The 18,996-nt window shown below is 41.0% G+C and overlaps 1 long non-coding RNA gene and 1 other non-coding gene across 2 annotated transcripts in view; one reads left to right on the top strand and one right to left on the bottom strand.

The window, feature by feature from the left end:
- Nucleotides 1-200: 200 nt before the first annotated feature.
- Nucleotides 201-323, top strand: LOC114876935. Its single transcript, XR_003789478.1, has one exon. It is a non-coding gene; the product is annotated as a U5 spliceosomal RNA (small nuclear RNA).
- Nucleotides 324-4,176: 3,853 nt separating this feature from the next.
- Nucleotides 4,177-18,996, bottom strand: part of LOC114876922 — a 91,981-nt gene continuing 77,161 nt past the window's right edge. The window contains exon 3 of the long non-coding RNA XR_003789473.2: nucleotides 4,177-5,489. This is a non-coding gene — a long non-coding RNA (uncharacterized LOC114876922). The remainder of the gene's footprint in view (nucleotides 5,490-18,996) is intronic.

The following is an 18,996-nucleotide window of genomic DNA, read 5'->3' as shown; positions in this document are numbered from 1 at the left end:
TAAATAATGTTTACACTTGTGGATTGTGAAGGTAGTCCCCTCTTGCTCTTACTTTCTCTCCCTCTCCATGGGTCTGGGTCATGGTTCACTCGGCTCTGCTATTAGAAGGTTAATACATAAAATGGCCACTAGGTGGCAAACTTTTCTCACTGCTAAAAGTGCGTCACGAGACTACATATTATGAACAGCAGACACCATCGGTACTCTGCTTTCCCTTCAATACACGTATAAATCTTTCGCCTTTTACTAAAGATTTCCGTGGAGGGGAAGAATTGATGAGTCTTAACTCTAATTTTTTGTTGTACCCGACGCAAGTTGGGTCATAATATAATGAAAAACATAAAACTGCAATTATGCGAAGACCAATTATACTACATCCTGTATAAACTGAATATGGAAGTGTAGACTGACTATCGTCTGGTTAAGCAAGTAGAAAACAGAGACAGGATGTGGTATACACAAAGATATTCCTAGTGTTTTTTAACAACTATTCCCGGGAGCTGGAGTTATGAGAACTTCGTAGGTGGTCTCGCAAAAAGATAATAAAATTTCAAATAAATAAAACTATTCTCTGCTCCAAAGTAGCTCCCTTTTCTTTCACACTTCAATGCTTGAATTAGAACTAGTACACGAAGAATTTGAATACGATTCAGAACTTCCTTGTCCATTTCACTTTCGACTTTGGGTATCAGCAGGTGGGCATACCTGACAGTTGTACAGCTCGACGTCCCTTTACCTTGTTATTAACGTTTTCAAATAATACTACAGACCGACAGACCGCTGGCGAAATTAGCTGTACGTGTTATTAATTAGGTTCTAATTGACCTTCTAGCAAAATTTTCACTAATAATTTAGGTTTAAGCGAACATGAAATCCTACCATACGTTACAAACGAACTTTGACCACCTACAAGTTCTACCTGTTTAACAACAATTTAGCTCGGTGACACGGTAGAAATTTCGAAATAGGCTCGTACGTACAAGAATCGATGTTCTTCCATCCGCGTTTGCAAATCGGCTGAAGCGTGCACGTTGAATTATTCAAGAAAAGGGACCGGCTTCTGATATCTTTCAGGTAGAAAACGCAGTAGCGGTGTTCGACGTGTTCCGTCGTCGAAAAAGAGACGGTAGGTTCGAAATAAACGAAGAGAAAATAGCGGCAGCAAGCAACGGTGGAGAGGTCAAGATTGTCGCGAGCAACGAGAAATTCCAATTTACATATTTATTCCACGAAAAAGATCCACTGGATAGACGATGGAAAACGTCGTGACGCATTATCGGGACCGTTTCCATGAGAAAAATTCCGGTCACTCCTCTCCTTCCGTGGCCGAGATATACCCATGTCTATCGAATCATCGTCCCGATTGAAATTCTCTGCTGTTACTTGAATGCCGGACAATAAAATGCAAATATACGAAACCGACTGTTCTCGGGATTTAAATATTTAGAATTTCAATATCGAATGGCAATTTATGAAATTTTTACCTTGGTATGTAATTAAAATTTTTAAAGCTTCTTTTGTAATAAAAAAAAGAAGCAGAAAGAAACGCAAAATATTGTTGGTTCAAATAAGCAAAGAGTAGGTACCTATCTTCGCGCCTTGAATATTGCATCTTCATGGTTATCTCTTGTGTCTTCGTATAGCTTATGTCGGTTTCGCGATCCTCGCTACTTAACAAACTTACCCTTTAACCCCCGGCGTCTGGGCCGAACGACAGAGTGCGGGGACGCGGAAATTTCTTAACGCTGTTAAGATATGTTAATTTTGTTTACCTATAAGCTATTAAAGGGCTCCTAACGTGCTTAAAGCTAAACCAGTTTAGTTTTCGGCGGATGTGTTCACGGTGGATACAGCGGAACACGCCGTGTGTGCGTCCTCGAAAGGTCTTTTGCAACAACCAACCTTGGGGGAGGGGAATGGAGGATGGGGAAAAGGAGACTTCCGCGACAGAATTTATCGTATCGCGCGTGGTAAATTGTACGGAAAGATCTTATCGAAATCTCGATGATATTACGACAAACGCACTCTGGTTATTGGAATTTCGAGGATGATTAGAAAATTTAAAAATCATGAAACAATTGTCAATCGATAATTGAAAATGTACCGTCATTCAAAGAATTTCGAAGCAATTTACGAACGACGCAAAGTCAATCAAATGACGTATTTAAAAATAATTGTCAATAGTTAATGAAAAATAATAAAAGTGGAAATCTTTGGTAAAAGGATTCAGGTACAAGAAATCTTTGGTGCTGCACTGATTACTAATCCACGGCAGAACAATTTACGTGTTTGCCATTACTAATAACCCGGCGAGCAAACGCAGCATTATTAACAGGTTCGCAAACATCTTCTGTATTAGTGATCTCGTCCCCTATAACCTACATAGTCTTTCTGCACGCCGATCTTCCACCATAACCACCCGTACACGCCACGCCAACCCTTATTCCGATCTCTTGTACAGATATTTGCCGTGTCTACACCGGCCAAATTATCTCTGGCGATTTGAAGATAAAGGATTTTCAAGCAGCGCCGGAGAAACATTTAGCTTTACGCTTCGGAATCGAGCGTTGATAACTCCCTTTCATTTGTAACTAACGTGATTTACAAATATTGCAAATTGAAATATTTCATCCTTCACAAGTTTCCGATAATTATATTTACCACTTGATACTTTGATTAAAAAAGATTCCTTTAAAATTCAAAGGACGCGAGTTTACCATATTTCATTCGCGTTATTATTTAAATTTCCTCTTCGCTGTATTTCCGCAATAAAATTGACCCATCTGTTTCGTATCGATTCGACGGTTAATTCCATTAAGCAGAGAGAGAACAGGTAGCAACAGCTTTGACAGATTTGATCACGAAGTAGAAAGGATTGCACGTGACACATCCATGGTATTCCGAAACAGCGCGTCAAGACTTATCAGACATCAGAATGGGATCAAAGTTGTCGAGCGTGCATAAACCGTGAATACTACGGGATTACGAAACATTCCAAGGGAATTGGCTGGCTGACAGTTTTTCGGCGGAACGCAGTTTGTTCTCCGTCGAGTCGAAGAGAACATGCTTGCATTTAATATTCTGGCAGCGTCGTCAAACAGAGCAGTTATCCTCCGCCCGTGCCTCCTTCTTAATCTCACTCTGCTTCCTTCGCAACAGCAACGTCGGTATTCTCCTTTGTCTTGCAAATCTTTCCACGAACAGGCCCGTTTTTGCGAACAGACACCAGAGATACCCGTTCGATCGTTATCCGCACCAAGGACAACGAGCCTTGCGAATTTATCCTGCAATTGGTCGATCTTACTGATCGTCATTTCTGTCGACAAGAATTCTGTCCGGGATGAATAATTATATGGAATTTTAATAGATCATTTTCAGTATTCGGAAATAACTGACCGAAATATTGAAATTTTAATACTACAATGTATTTTACAAAGATGGTTGTTAAAAAGTCACTGGGTATATGGAGGGGGCCCTATATACGTATGTAAGGATCGCAAGGCCCCCCACGGTGGGATAAAGGCAGGCTTCACGACAGTAGCCATGTACACCATGGGTTAGACAATGCGGCTCGCATTAATACACTTCATATTAGTCCATTTTAATGCGTGTTTGCCGGCCATTGTGAATGAGCGACACTGTTTATCACCGACCCCCGTGCCGGCCCTCTACCCCCTGGGTCGGATATAGGGTGGGGGATCAGGGTGAGGGTATGAGGAAACATTTGTCTCGAGTCTGCTGGTGATCGGATGGATAACAAATCCCTGTATACTATATATTTGGGTCTTCCGTTTCATTCGAATCTTCTTGAATCTTTATCAATTACTAGATCAGTGTATGATTTGATCCTCATCCTCATCGTCATCTTCGATCTACTGCATCGACTCAATTTGTACCATGGTACGGAATCGAAAGAAGTCGGGCAGAGTTAAGAGGGAATTACAGAACCGAAGAGAGAAAAAACAAAGAGTACACGTTCGAAAGAGGCGTTCAAGTACAAGGTAACAAAGTACACCCCGTATGGGACCAATCGCAGGTAGTGCTGCAAGCTAGTTCTGCCCACTGGTCTAAATTATGGGGTCGCTGTCCAGCTCCCCACGCATAAATGATTGCCCGTGTTATGTTAAACATCCAACAACGGGAGAGCCCTGAGAGGAGAGCTCACCCACACGAAACACATCCGATGGAGGCTTGGTGAATAAGGGAAAAAGAGGAGGAAGGCAGAAGGTGAACGTTATTTATCTCGAGCAGTCGTACGAGCAAGGATTTTGAATAATTCCTGGTCGACGGAAGAGGTCGAGGATCTTGCAACTTCCACGCCACTTTTCTACCATATACCTATATGGTATATACCCAGTAAATATACTTTACCTTTGTTAAAAACCGTTCGAACATCAGCTCGGACATGAAATAATTTTTACCTCAGTTAAACTCACTGATCTAAGGATTAAAGATTGTTTAAGAAAATAATCAGCTTAAAGGATCGTAAAAGGGGTGGGTAGAATTACTGATGAAAATTGAAACGATTTGCCAGATATCTAAATGCTGTGGGAATCGAAATGGAAGCCGGTGATCGGCACACAGATCGGTTGTGGTCAGTGGCCAGCGAAGAAAAAGACATATTAGAGACATCATAATGCCAGGACGATGCTGTGTTCCAATTTATAACCGGATAATATCGCGATAGAGTCTCAGGTTCGAGGCATTGTGTTCGGTAGAGGGTTTCGTTCCTGATGTTACACCGGGCATCAACTGGGTGGGGTCTCCTGGTGCCTTGGTGGCCTGGCTCGAGGTATCCTTTTGATATCCTGTTAACTAATGCCAGCTATTCGTTACAGACAAATAACTCACCAGATGTATATACGATTTTTTATTACTCAAACAATTCTGCCACGTTCCTGGACGATTCGACATCCTCTACGAAGAAATCTTTCATTTTTCTCGATGATGTATTTGGAATTTTTGATAAATAGATGTATCGGTAATCAGAATACTCACAAAATCTACTTGGCTTCATGTAAAGTTTGCCTCTTCAGTTCGGCCTTAACTTTTCCTTACACATGGGAATATATAATACGTACTGCATCAAAATGACCCTTCATCTGTCGTATAAGGATTAGCAGCTCAATACCAGTAGCATATCATCCTGGTCTGTTCGGAATTGGCTTTATTTTTCATTCAGACTCAGCATGTATCATAATTCGGTGTATGTCGGAGGAAGACAAGGTTCAAACGGTCATGTGATGCTTGTATTGTTGCTGATCCATTGTCAGACTCGAGTCAGAAGAAAGGTAGGCCTGGCTAAGTTGGTACCGCCTACTAGAATGATCCCGACGAGGAAGAACTCGGACCAACCTTGTTATGCCCCACCAACGACCTGATACTCCTGGACATTACTCGACGTGCGATTGTGTTATTCCTGACCGTTCCTATTAATTCTTTTCTGACAGCGTTGGATCTTCTGCTTCACCTGTCGCTGCCAGTTAACCCTGAAATCAAATCATTTACTGAAATTATTCACACATAAAAAAAAATATGCGAATGTCGTATGCAATAAATGAAGTGGAATTTTGTGAGAGAATGATCTACATGCGTAAATCGGTCGCAAGAGTGCACGTTCTTCTTTTTAGTTTTTTTTGGCGTTGCGATCAATCTTGTTTTCAGGTGTGTACCTCTTTCTTAATTATGTATTTCATTATATAAATATATTTAGTCTTATCAGTTTAAGTGTGTAGTGTTTAAGAAATCCTCACAGATTTTAAGACGAATTTCATTTAGAAACGAAGGTAGAAACGAAAACAATTAGAAACGTAATTATGAAAAATACACTGGTTACTGAAACTCAAATGAAAAATCCTAGTTACCTGTTTAATTAAGTTACAGTTGTACAAATAAATAAGCAAAGTTATAGAGATGAATGTATAGATTTTATAAGTTAAAATATCATAATTAAGAAGAGTATAAATAAACATGAAATTACACTGTTACACACGAACAACGTTTGCAAAAAGGAAGAAGAAGGTTACAGTTTATTGTTATTGAAATTGTAACATCGCCGACCGCATAAAATACGTAATCTCTATCAGATCGTAATAATTTGATAAGCTACTATATCCGTAGTAATTTACACAAAACAGATAGTCATGTTTCAATATTCCTCTCTCATGAATATCCCAACGTGTAATTTTCATAACATATTATGAATGTACGGAATTAATTAAACTTCAGTTAAATCATATTCACATATGTTTCTTAAAACTCGAATTAAAAAGATTCATGTTACACGCTGTCTGCAACCGAGCCATGAAACTATTATGAAAACACATCGGCTCGGGTTTTGTTCATTTATGCTTTGCTAAATGAACATCTCATGAATTATAAAAACCATTTTTTTACCCCTTGCCGTGGATTAAGTTTTACATGGAACGTATGTTACGTTACGTCTGGGTTCAACGTTCAAAAATAAATAACCCGGTAGCGCAAAAATAAACCATCGTCTACGTGCGATCGTTGCATAACCATGAAAAGCAAACACTTAGAAAATTGCTGTGAAAAAAATTCGGGTTAGATTTTTTCACTTTTTCATACATACATATATTCCTCTAATGTATGAAAAATTAATGATTCAGACACTTGACTGCCTAAAAACCAATAAATTAGAAAATTAACCGAACGTATAAAAAATAAGCCAGATGTACCTTCGAAAACAGAGGTGCGAATAAAGAAATGAAGCAGCAAAACATGAAATTACATTAAAATATCGCTACTGATCCATCAGATCGTAAATAATTTTTTTCGAGCGAACGGCATGTAACGACGGTCGATATCCCCTGCAAGGCGGGCAGATCAATGCCTATGGAACAGCCCTAAATCACTCCTTATGACAAGAACAGATGTACGCGAACCTGTCCTGTCGCGAATAGTCAGCGCAATAAGGCTACGTTGCAAGCGGCGCGGCGGCCGTTGGGCATCCGGTAGTCTCGTCGGTTCGGCTGCCTCTACATCGAATCTATGAGAGCGGCGTTATCGTATTGTAGGCTACGAGAGAGCCAAGTCTCTCGTGTTGTGCCGACCGCGGGGTATAACCGCAGTAAGAATAACGCGACACGTACATATATAAAGACGATGGTATATCTGTATCAATTGTATGCATATGTGGATCTCCCCTGCGGACCTCCTTGATACCCCTCAAGCTTCATCCTCATCCACCATACGCCTAGCCATAAGAGACGGCCCTAGAACTGCCTATGTACATTTGTCGCTGGTTAACCATTATATGGTTTATCGTTATTGTTCGTCACCGAACGGATCGTCGTTTCTTTGATACACGCAAGAAGAAAACACGGCGCGGCGCGGCGCGGCGCCCCGAGAGCGGGACCAAGTAAGCTACTGTTCACATAAGCCATACCCTTATGTGATCTTCATTTGAATACGATTATGGATAACGCGACAGAGAGGAAAGAGCTATGCCGAGCGGCATCAAATTTGATATTCAAATGGACGATACGTCTTTTGTTTTCTGCTACCGAGCTGCGGCTACGATCTGGACCGATCGGAGAGATTCGACGAACAACCAGAGATCGGATAACCCTTGCGGGGTTGCTTTTCCTTTTTACGGTGTCTTACGTTATGGGCCTCCCTTTTGTCCGACCGTCAGAGGTGCTAGACACTTCCTGGAAGATTCTCTCGAATTATAGTACTATAGAAAATCTTTAGAATTAGACTAATTGAAATCTACGCGATTCCTAAGAAAAATTAAGATAAATAAAATTTCATTGATATAGACACGTAACACGGCTCTTCAACGTACAATGATAGCAGGGGAATAAAGAGACCGATCGTATTTGAAAGTAAGATACGCGATCGGCGACATTTCTATGTCATACTATATATATTACAAAGTAACGCCGCTTCTCTTTGTCATATTAAATATTATTTATGTCCTCTGGCATAAAGAGGCCGGTTGTCTGCGAGGCTGCTACGTAAGGACGGTATCCTATGTATCGGTGTGTTTTCGTGTCTGCACACAAGAGAGAGTCCCATAAAACCACACCGCGTATAAAACGGCACACGAGCTAAAGCACACGGCCAATCGAAAAACAATATCGATCCATTGTTTCGTTCGGCCAATAAATATCGTAAATATCGGTCTACTGAATTACAGGTCCAATCTCGTTCTCAGATCAGCCGACCTGCGCTGTTACATCGTAAACCCGATTCTCTTCTCTGCCGACTTCGGCTTTCCCAACCGTGCAACTGGCTGCTGTTTATTCGTCAGATAATAGAATCTCGTTGAAAATCACCTTTTGTGTACGATTCATAGTTCACGCGAACAAGAAACTAAGTTTTTCAAAGTATTTCAATATGATCGAATAAATATTCGAGGGCAGAATTGTGCGGGAAGATATTCGAGAATACTGAATAAAATTTCATGAATTAATAAATAACTGTGTTATCGTACAAAGTTATTATTCTATTTATTTTATGAGGCGTAAGAAGACTTACGATCATCATGAATGGTCATTGTGTCACATTCAATATTGCGTAAATATATAAACAATACCTACTGTGCGTAATGACAATGGAGGAAGGCTTCTGTACCGTGTATAAAAATGTTTGCCCAGGTCATGGAGAAGTAACATTATATTACACTTGTTCTGGTGTACCGAACTGAGACGCATCGTCTCTCCTCGTGTTTCAACGTCTCTTTGTACGTTGCCCCTTCAGGAAGCACGATACAAGCAATCATAGTGAAATATCATTCTCCCGTATTCTCTTCGCAATTCACATCTTGCTAAATGAAAAGTGCAACAATACATTATTCAAGGTGGTTACGCTTTGAAACGGAAAGATAATATTTGGCGCGTATACACGCGGGACATATAGAGGGACCGCGAGCGTCAATTAACTCATTTTCACTTTATTTTATATAAAATTAGACTTTCTTCTTTTAATTAGCCAGTACCATCGCTTGCGATATTTAATACGTTTATAAAATTTATATTTATAAGGAATTTTAGTATTTTATTTAATTAGGAAATCGAGATAAAGGATATACTAAATATATTGAATTATTGAAGAATTTGTTCATTAAGACAATGACGAAACTTATGAAGAATATGCTGAAGTGAATAAGAGCATTTAGGTTAGTTGGTGGTACTTGCGGCGCCATCTCTTGATGAGTATCCAGAACTGCCGAATGGTTGGCAGTGACACTCAACGAAGTGTTTCTTTGAAACACCCTCCAGAATTTGTACATTAAAATTACCAAAAATGCTTAATTCTCATCCTAAAATACCTTACGTATCTGAAAGATGAATCGAAATTTTGATAAATTGGATCTATTAGTGCTAGGGTGTGATCATCTCCATAGCAACGAGTCTACTAGCTTTGAAGCACCCTAAACGACACCCCGGACTTAAAAATTGAACCCAAATCAGAAGCCAGCATAATTCCCAAAAGCTTTCCACGTTATATAGCCAGAAATCACTTGTGCACAGCGTAAAAGCGTTCCTCCGAGGATCGTGCAAAGATGCTCGAGTAAGTACGCGGTACACATCGGATTCACGAATTTTTCGCGAATATCCGTCGCGGTATAATCTCGCATCGAGTGGTCGGATAGACTCAGAGGAAAAAGAACGTCGGGAGTACAGATGGAGAATCGCACATATAGGTACACACACACACACACATGTACCTACTAAAGGTAGAGAAAGAGAAAGAGAAAGAGCGAATGAGAAGCGCGAGGGGTGAGGAGTTAAAGAGGATTGCCGATCCATCCATGAGGGACGATGCAGTCTCTGAATGCGAGATAAAACCTCGCTGATGCCCAGCAGAGCGATCTGAGTGGTGCGAGCAAGAGGACAAGCCGACCGGCAGGCTGAAAAGAAAGGAAAAAAGAGCTAGAGGGTTAAAGAGAACAGCGGGGGTAGAAAGAGAGACGGCGAGAAGGAGAAAAAAACGGGGTGAGAGAGAGCAGGATCCATTGAATACAGCGGAAGGTAAAACTCGAGGTACCCAGATCCGAAGAGACGCTGAAGACTCTTCCAAATCCATATAAATTGTCGTATTGTTAGAAGGCCATGCCGCATACCAATTCCAGATGACACGAAAAATCCTCGGGGAAAGAACACCGTCGACCATTTTTATCGCCAACTTTGTACCGATAGCTAAGTCCATGATTGGTGCACTCTGAAGTTTCCAATTCAACTTGCTCTTCTTCTCTGATACACTATAGTTCCCTTTAGTACCGGAAGTGCTAATCCAACGCGCCATAAGAATGATTGTTATCTATATTCTAAGTTCTGCTTTAGAGAAAGAGAGAAAGAAGAAAATCATAAACGAAAGAATTAAAAATAATCATTGGAGATCATGAAGATCCAAGAAGGGAGTTGGTCGCGGCCGATTACCTCGAGGATTCGACCATTCGTTGACATACGAGCAGCCTTACCGACTGAAAATAGCGTGGCAAAATTAAAAAAGAACACCAGGAGGATCTTTAATCTCCCGGTCTATAAAGACTCTTCTTTCGAAGAAAGGAAGACGCGAAAAGAAGAAGGAGAGGACGGGCAGAAAAGGATTTCGCGCGATTCGGCAGCAGCCGACACCACGTTTCGAAGGCATCGGCAGAAAGGAAATCGGCTTACCGGGCAAAAATATACACTGATATTTATGAGGGTCGCGACATCACAGCTAATCTTTCGGAGATAATAATTTATCGGCCACCGGCGCACCAAGGAGGTGTATTTTGACTGAAATCCCTTTGGCCCCTTCTTTCTTGCACCGTCTTTCCACGCCAACCCCACTTTCTGCACACGATTTCGATGCTCTTCGAGTACCGACCGGCGATATTTCACTCCACTTCAAAGACCTGCTTCACCGTGCAACTGTTGACTACCCAAATACCAGCGAGAGAAAAAAGTACGTTGATGGTAACCATCATGATCATTTGTAACAATGTTGTTCTAACATACGTATAACTTTTTGATTGATTACATCTCAGTTCTAACAATGTTCTCCAACAAGCTTCTATATAAAAAAAAAAGAAAGAAATGAATTTGACACGATAAACGTTTGCCAGAACTTCTGAAATTTCTGAGTGGATCAGCATTGACCGATTTTCACTTGGCAAGAATCGGATCGTTGATCACGCGAGTCGAGCGATGAAAAGCTACATCAGTCGGAAGGCGAGTGTGCGAAAGACACCGACGACGACGTCGTCGTCGTACCAGATCGAGACGCGGCCAGAATAATAATAGGATCCGAAATTCCTCGGTGATACATCGACTGACGTTTCGTTATTTACGACATCTCCCCTTAATCCACGCTAGAAACGGCGAATCGCATTAACGGGGAACGGCGAATCCGAAAATCTGTCCTTGCACACACAAGTCCCGCGTACGAATCCTGATCACGAATTGCGAGCGGATTACCCTTCCTCAAAAGCACGAGAATGTTAATGCGAACAAGAATTCCTTTTGCACGCTGGCTGCCTTAGCCTGATCCGATTGCCATATATTTCTTCATCGATTAATTATAATATCGAATTACCCTCCAACTACCGATCGTCAAATAACATCACGGATAGTTGGTATATCGAAGCTATTCGGTTCTTCTTCTTTATCACTCACTGAAAAGACCTCTTGTCGCGAGAGATAACGTGGCCGTTTGTAAAATGTAAAATTCGTAATGCATTGCCTCAAAAGTGGAATAAGCCAAGACACACGGGGATGGAATCGTCGTGGCTGACGATGGTGGTAGTGGTGGTGGTGGTATGGAAGAAAAGGAAGGGTAGAAGAGGAAGGAGGAGAAGCCCCTACGTGTACGTTTATGTGTCTCATTTATCAGCACAGATATTATTATGGCTCTACGCGGCCGGAGCTAGGAATTTTACATACGTACGGACATTTGTACCTTCGCGATATAATATAAGGACGTAATAATGCACGCGCATACAAACGAGCTAGCGTAGCTGCACTTTCAACGATGTCCTAATGCCTGGATCGCGTATGTTCACTTCACTGACTTGTTCGACAAACTTCCATAAAAGAAATTTTAAACGTCCTGTTTCTGAATTTTTGAAACCTACCCCAACTTTTATTCCAGCTTATTCTCCATGCGATTGTTATGCAAAGAGAGAAGGTTAAGTTCGATTCTCCCTTACCCTTATCTCTAGCCTACAAAAATCAACGATGCACCAAGGTATACCTATTAGGTACTTGGATATTTTGTAAACGGGACAATCTACAAACTCATGGGTATTTATTTAAAAGAAATAAAGACAATAAGACACGATCGAACTTGTAAACGACTGGATAGGCAGGTATCAAATACAGGCAGACACCATGGTAGGTACTAGAACGTAGATCTTCTGTAACATATTTCTTAAGCGAGACGATCTTGTTCCTCTGTGTCCAGATAGTGCAAGGAAAGTTCCAAAACGTGCACAGCACGTACGTTTTAAGGCACAAGATCCGACAACCCCAGGCATACACCCCCTCCTTTTTTCCCCCCCCCCCCCCCCTACCATACCCCCTCTGCCCCTCTTGATTCAAAGGGTCCAACCACGGTCGTCAAACCTTAATACATTTACAGCTCACGAGAGCACTCGGCTGCTGCCGTGAGCAGCAAGTCTTGGATATTTGCCGGTGGATCTCTCTATAGAGTGTATCACGTTTGCGCATGTGAATATCACACGTATAAGTAGAAGAAAGATGGCCCGGGCCGTCCGTCCCCAGCGGCTAACCCCCTGATATATCGTTTACGTGTCTCGGCGTGCATACGTCGTTTGGGACACATGCCTTCTCTTCCTCCACCTTCGACTACTACTACCTACCAACCTCTTCTACTTCTTTTCTGTCCACTCTCTTCCTTTTCTCGTTCACCGTCATTTGCCTCGTATTTTCCTTTTCTCTTCTCCGCCGGGCTGAAATGTCTCGAGGATACCGCGAATCCTCGCTTTACGAATTCACACAGGACGGCCTGGAGACGTTTGAGAGAACCACGCTCGATACTTGTCTCGTCTCTTCTTTTCTTCTACGAAATTATGATACCATTCTTAGCCAGACGTGTCTCAACTGACATTGTAATAAAAATACGTTCGGTAATTTGATCGATCAGTTTGTAAAAGAACCTTCATATTAAACTTATCAACTGGAATAATTAATCCATCTTCTTTGCCATAAAGATCTTCTTTCTGAGACTTATACGTTTTACATATGTCTTCAACGTATGTGGCTAACACCATCGATCGGTATTATCATGGAAGATCTGTAAGCTGTAGATGCACTTCTGATGTTGGCGCGAGCATCTGCACCAAGTCGTGAAGAAGTATACCACAAGGGTTGGTTCTGGACTTAGCCATAATCTGAAATATATTGGTACCCGATGTTTGTCCACATCTCGTTGACCGGCATTATAAATCGGCGAAGCGTAGGCATTCGTTCGAGGACATTAGTCAAAGGCCGGGTAATGTCGTACGCGATAATATGCCTGATATCGCGAATCTCTCGGTGTAAAAGACCATCCATGTGTGTGTGTGTGTGCTGCATGCTTGTGCGAATGCTCCACGAGGATGCGTGCAGGTACACCTTTAAGAATCAGGAGGTCGTTGGAATCGGCAATGACCCCTCGAACGGTCGTTCCAGGATTTACGACGATGAAAGGATCGATAAATCGAGAAGAGCAAATAAACTGGTTTCAACAACTAAAATTTATCTGGGGGATAAATTGATAGCTGAACGATTTATGGGATCTATCACAATAATTGAAGAGTTCGCATAAAGTAAAATTTGCAATATTTGAAAAAGAAAATTTGTAAGTTCTCTTTGTTACATAGGAATAAAAATTTAATATTAGGTTGTGTAATAAATTCCCGCGTTCTTTGTATTTTAGGTAAAGTATATACAATGCATTCGCAAGTCTTTTTCTTGCTCTACAAACCTATCTGCTTTAATTTTTCGGATTAATTAATTTTAATCAATTTTCAGGCTTTTGAAATGGAAGTTCCAGGATGCAAAAAAATTCATTCTCGACACCTGCTCTATTTCGCCTTTCGTCGTGGTCAAAAAACTACGGAAGCAGCTCGCGACATTTGTAACGTGTATGGAGTAGATGCTATAGAGCAGATGTCGAAAATGAATTTTTTTGCCTCCTGGAACTTCCATTTCAAAAGCCTGAAAATTGATCAAAATTGATTAATTCGAAAAATTGAAGCAGATAGGTTTGTAGAGCAAGAAAAGGACTTACCAAACAAAACACAAAATTACGAATTAGATAAACACGAAATAGATAAAATACAAAAAACGCGGGAATTTATTACATAACCTAATATATTCTTCTACTTTATAATGGGTTTCTGGATCTCTTCATTTAAAATGAATTTTTTTGACTAAAAAAAGTAATGCATTTACAGGTTAAATCCTGAATGCACAGTGACGTTAAATAATTCTCATGGTGGTAATGACGATAAAGATATCTAAAGGGGCAGTCACCGGTCCGATCCATAAATATCGACGCCGACTTACCGTTGATGTACGACCATTGGTCGAGATATCTGGAATCTCGGCAACCTGGAAGGTCCACGGAAACCAATAGAATACGAATAGATCTGGTCTCTTCAGCCCCTTCCCTCGTTCCCCAGGTACTTTCCTCTGGTGTGGTAATGCACTTATATAAATCAGATTCAACCGCGGACCACCATAAAGCATTGCAATGTTCCGATGTCCGTAAAGCATTCCTTGGGCGGGTTTCGCGTTTGATTCACGCTTGTCGGTGTGTGGGGCAGGCCCTTAAAGGGTCCCATTCGTGGTCCACGGTGCTCAATACCGATTCAACCTGTATATACGTATAGGTGGCTGGTCGTTTGCGAACATTGGACACACATCGTTCCACCACCATGAAACAGGCGTGAGAGAACTTGTCGTTGGCGATAATAGTTTATTTGTCGCCGGTTTCGCAAGGGGACCGAGATATGTTCCGGTTACTCGTCCCGTTCCTCCCGCGGAGGATTGTTTATTATGCGAATTGAACGAGCCGAAGGCGATAAAGATCCCCGTCCGTACCTTTTCGACGATCCATACCCCTCTGTCGTCTTTCAGAGTCCACCACACCCTCGTCACAACATCGCACCACCTTCTTCGTTTCGACACCCCCCCCACCGTGGATACCTCTTTATCTAATATCATTTATTTTCTCATCTCAGTAACGAATGAGAATCGGATAAACGATAATAGAACATTGGGAATGCCCCGTTAATTGATTTTTAAAAGACTAATTTTCTTTCCAATTTATTTTCATAGTCCGCGAGGATATTCGTTTGAAAGGTATGTACGGCGATACTAATGAAACAAGCATGCGAATTAAACGAAATGATATTTCAAGTCGGGTTAAAGAACACCTAACCCTATGGGTACTTCATCGTATCCCCCAGGCTTTCCTCATTATAGAGCATGTGGCAAACACAAGGTTCGAACATCAGGATAAAATACAACCTCGAACCGCAAGCCGGCCTTCTTTCGTTTCTGCTTCATGTTCTCTTTCGTCTTTTCTTCGTCTCTCGATTCTCACCTTCGACTCGGCACGTTTCGAAAGTGAAAACGAGACTTAATTCGTGACCCTCGTTGCTTACCGACCTCCCCCCACCCCGTCGCCGATGATAAACGCGACGATCGCCCAGCTAATTTTTTAATACCATTTTTGGCGACCAATCGCAACGTTGAAAATTATGGGAGACGTTAAGGACCGTTTGTTTTCATGCGGGAATCTACCTGTTCGCTCTTAATCATGCCTGCTGATTTTCAAACGATGCTGCTTTCTTGCTTCCTCTAAAGATCTTTCTTCACTTTCAAGATTCCTGAGTAATAAAGTTATCTTTATCACTTAATTATCGATCATTTTGAGAGTTTCAAGCGATTCTAATTAGTGATTTATATTTCAGATTACAATCTACCTTATTGCTATTATTTAGCAATAAATTTAGTAATAAAATTCAGGTCTCATCGAACATCAATTTTCATTCTGTCGCAACATATACAGAAATATCCGGAAAATGCTATTAGCCATAGAAGTTATCAGTCAATTTGTCGTAGGGAAAGCGATTAACGTGCCACGGTGACTGAGAGGAATGAAGGAAGATAGGTCAGAACTATTCCTGGATAAAGGAAACATCGATAACTCGTTTGTCACCGAACCGATGCTAATATCTCGAGGTTGCTTTATCAGTAGCTAAGTAATAGCTACCAATAATCGAGGTCTTGCCTGTCTTATCAACTCCATTAAAGGGGTACTCTGTTGTTGTGATTTTGAAATATTGTATCAACTGGTGGATATCTATGGTCGTACGTTATTCCTGAAGCTCTTTATTTTTCGGCTCGATAAGGGGTCAAAGAAACCGAACACGTTTACCACTTTTCGATCGACTTCCTTTTTGTACTAATTTATTAATTCTCAAATGGCTAGTCCTTCTAAAGAAAACCCAGAACTGTGTTGACGCAATACGTTGACCACTCAGCCATGTCGTATTAATTGATATTTATTATCAAGCGGTGGTCTAATTGCAATTATTAAAAGACTTTGTCGGCGTCTTTAGAAGCGGACCTTGCGGTTACGCAAAAGCAGCAATAAACAGAACTGCGGTGCCCGCAACTTATCCCGTTCGTTACTCGCATTTTGTCCTGGTAATGCAATTGCGGCTACATCATTAGTAATTTTGTGATTATTATTTGTCTTTTGTACTCCTTTCATACGTAGATAACGATTCAATTTTTTTATACCAATCTCCATCTTCCCAAGGTTTTGTAAAAGAAAAGTGTACTTATACCTCGATGATGAAAGGGTTATATTATTTGACGTACTCAAATTTCTGTCACATGCACATGGTGCCAAGAGATTCGAAGTGGCTCGTAAATTGTTCGATAATGTTGTGCGGGCGTCGATCGATAGTCACCGTTCTGTCTCGTTGTTTTTCGATTCACCCCCTCGAGAGCTTTCTTCGCGGTGTCGTTTCTACCCACTCGCGATAACTCGGCGCCGTGTTGCGACTCAATCGCGCGGTTCTTCCGCATAAATCTTACCCCGAGTATAAATCAACATGCCTCCAACAGCGTGATACCCGAACAGAACTCCCGATATATATATATAGAGAGAGAAAAGCTGAAGGACCCTTCGATCCGAGAAGCAACGAAGACACATGAGATCCCACTTATGCCGTTTCCCTTCTTCCTAAGTCCCGACAATGCGTCACCTACATTTCTCTGCTCCTCCAACTAAACGAACGTACATTGAAAATGCATCTTTATCATGATTTTTTTTTTATCGCTCAATTGGCACGTAGCGTCGCGTTGAAAAATGAATTTTCTATTTACGGAAGAATTCGAGCATTCGTTTAGTTTCGCTAATCTCAGCATCGCGATGAATTCTCATGTCCTTAGTAAAGATTTTATCAGCAGGATTCTCTTATCTCCTTGCAAGACTCGGTCGACACTGAACTCGAGTATTTGCGTGTAACCCTTAAGGTCAGCCACGGAGTACATTAGCGAGAGTTTTAAGGCATGAATGAAAAGGGCCGATGCTCCGTGCTGGGTGGTTTGTTCGCGGTTGTAAGGGCCACAAGGCAGAACAGTTTACGAGCGCCTCTCATATCTCTCGGGCTTTTTCCTTTTTCTTTTTTCTCGCTCGTATATCAGTCGGTGCGGTTTCGAAATTATTTTTATGCCCCGTCGTCAAAGCTCTGCCCGGCGTGTGACGATGCGTGTGTTCCTCCTATGAACCGACCTTCAATTATGCAATCCACGCTTTTTACTGACGAATCTTTCTTTTTCTCCGATTATCGCAGCATTCTTCAAACCGATTATATATCGGTACGATGTATCCTTAATCTCCGCAGATTATCGCAAAATTGCCTGGTATGTGACATCGCTCGTTATCAGGAATACCGACTCTTTAAAACGACCCGCAGAAGAAAATACTTGTTTCGAATTGAATCTTATCGTGTATCGTTCTCAATCCCCTACTCATCGGTGGTCTCAGCAGATTTACATTTCTCAATGTTGGAATTCACGTTCATTTTATTGCATAACATTGTGCACGTTTTACTTTTCAATATAATATAGGAACTCTTAAAAAGGAATGTTAGGCATTGAGAGGAACAATTCTTAAGTGAATGATTTTTTCAAAAATAAATGAAGATTAATGTTATAATCCCAGAAATCATAGAGAAAAATACAATAGTCAATTTTTAATCAAGCACGATACAACTCTGTACAATTAATTACTCTAATTAAATGGGGCATTTTGTATAACACATCGATATAATGAATTTGAAAGAGAGGAAAGATATAAATTGGCAAAGAGGAGGTAACAAAATACTTTATCCAGAAGAAGAGAAAAAAAGGAAAATCTCGATTTGCATAATACTATCTCAAGTCCACTCAATTCGAGGCTATTGTTACGAAGCTAAAAGATACAGCTAGCGGGCTAGCTCGTTTCATTCTGATTAAATTAATTCCGAGAAGAGCAGCCGGCACTCTCTCCTTTTTGTCACGTATGGTTTTAGTTGATTTTATAATGGAGGAAAACTACCCCTTATTCTCCTCCTCCGTGGTTATGGGAAGAAGACCTCACCAAATCCCTAGAAAATTCTAATTCAATTATCCCCCTTGCATAATCACGAACCATATGATTGCAGCCTTGTTTTTCGCGGAAGGGTTATTCGATTTAAACCGGCCAACTTTCCTTTACCATGGAAACCGGCCGAATTAAACTTGGATATAATTAATAGAAATGAAAGGAACATCAAACGTTTACGATAGAAAATAATTCTAATAAAATAATTATACCAGCACCGATCCGTGATTTTTTACTTTCCTTAAAAATGAAATTTCAATGCCAATGAAATAATTAACCTCAAGAACTCGGCACAAAAATAAGAAGAAAACCGACTGTAACCGAGTAGCAAAAAGAAATAAAGGAAGTAAACGAAGACGCGCTGTTAAGTAC

This window comes from Osmia bicornis, chromosome 1, assembly GCF_907164935.1.
Source record: "Osmia bicornis bicornis chromosome 1, iOsmBic2.1, whole genome shotgun sequence".
Lineage (NCBI taxonomy): Eukaryota > Metazoa > Arthropoda > Insecta > Hymenoptera > Megachilidae > Osmia > Osmia bicornis.
This window is presented reverse-complemented; position numbering and strand designations above follow the sequence as displayed.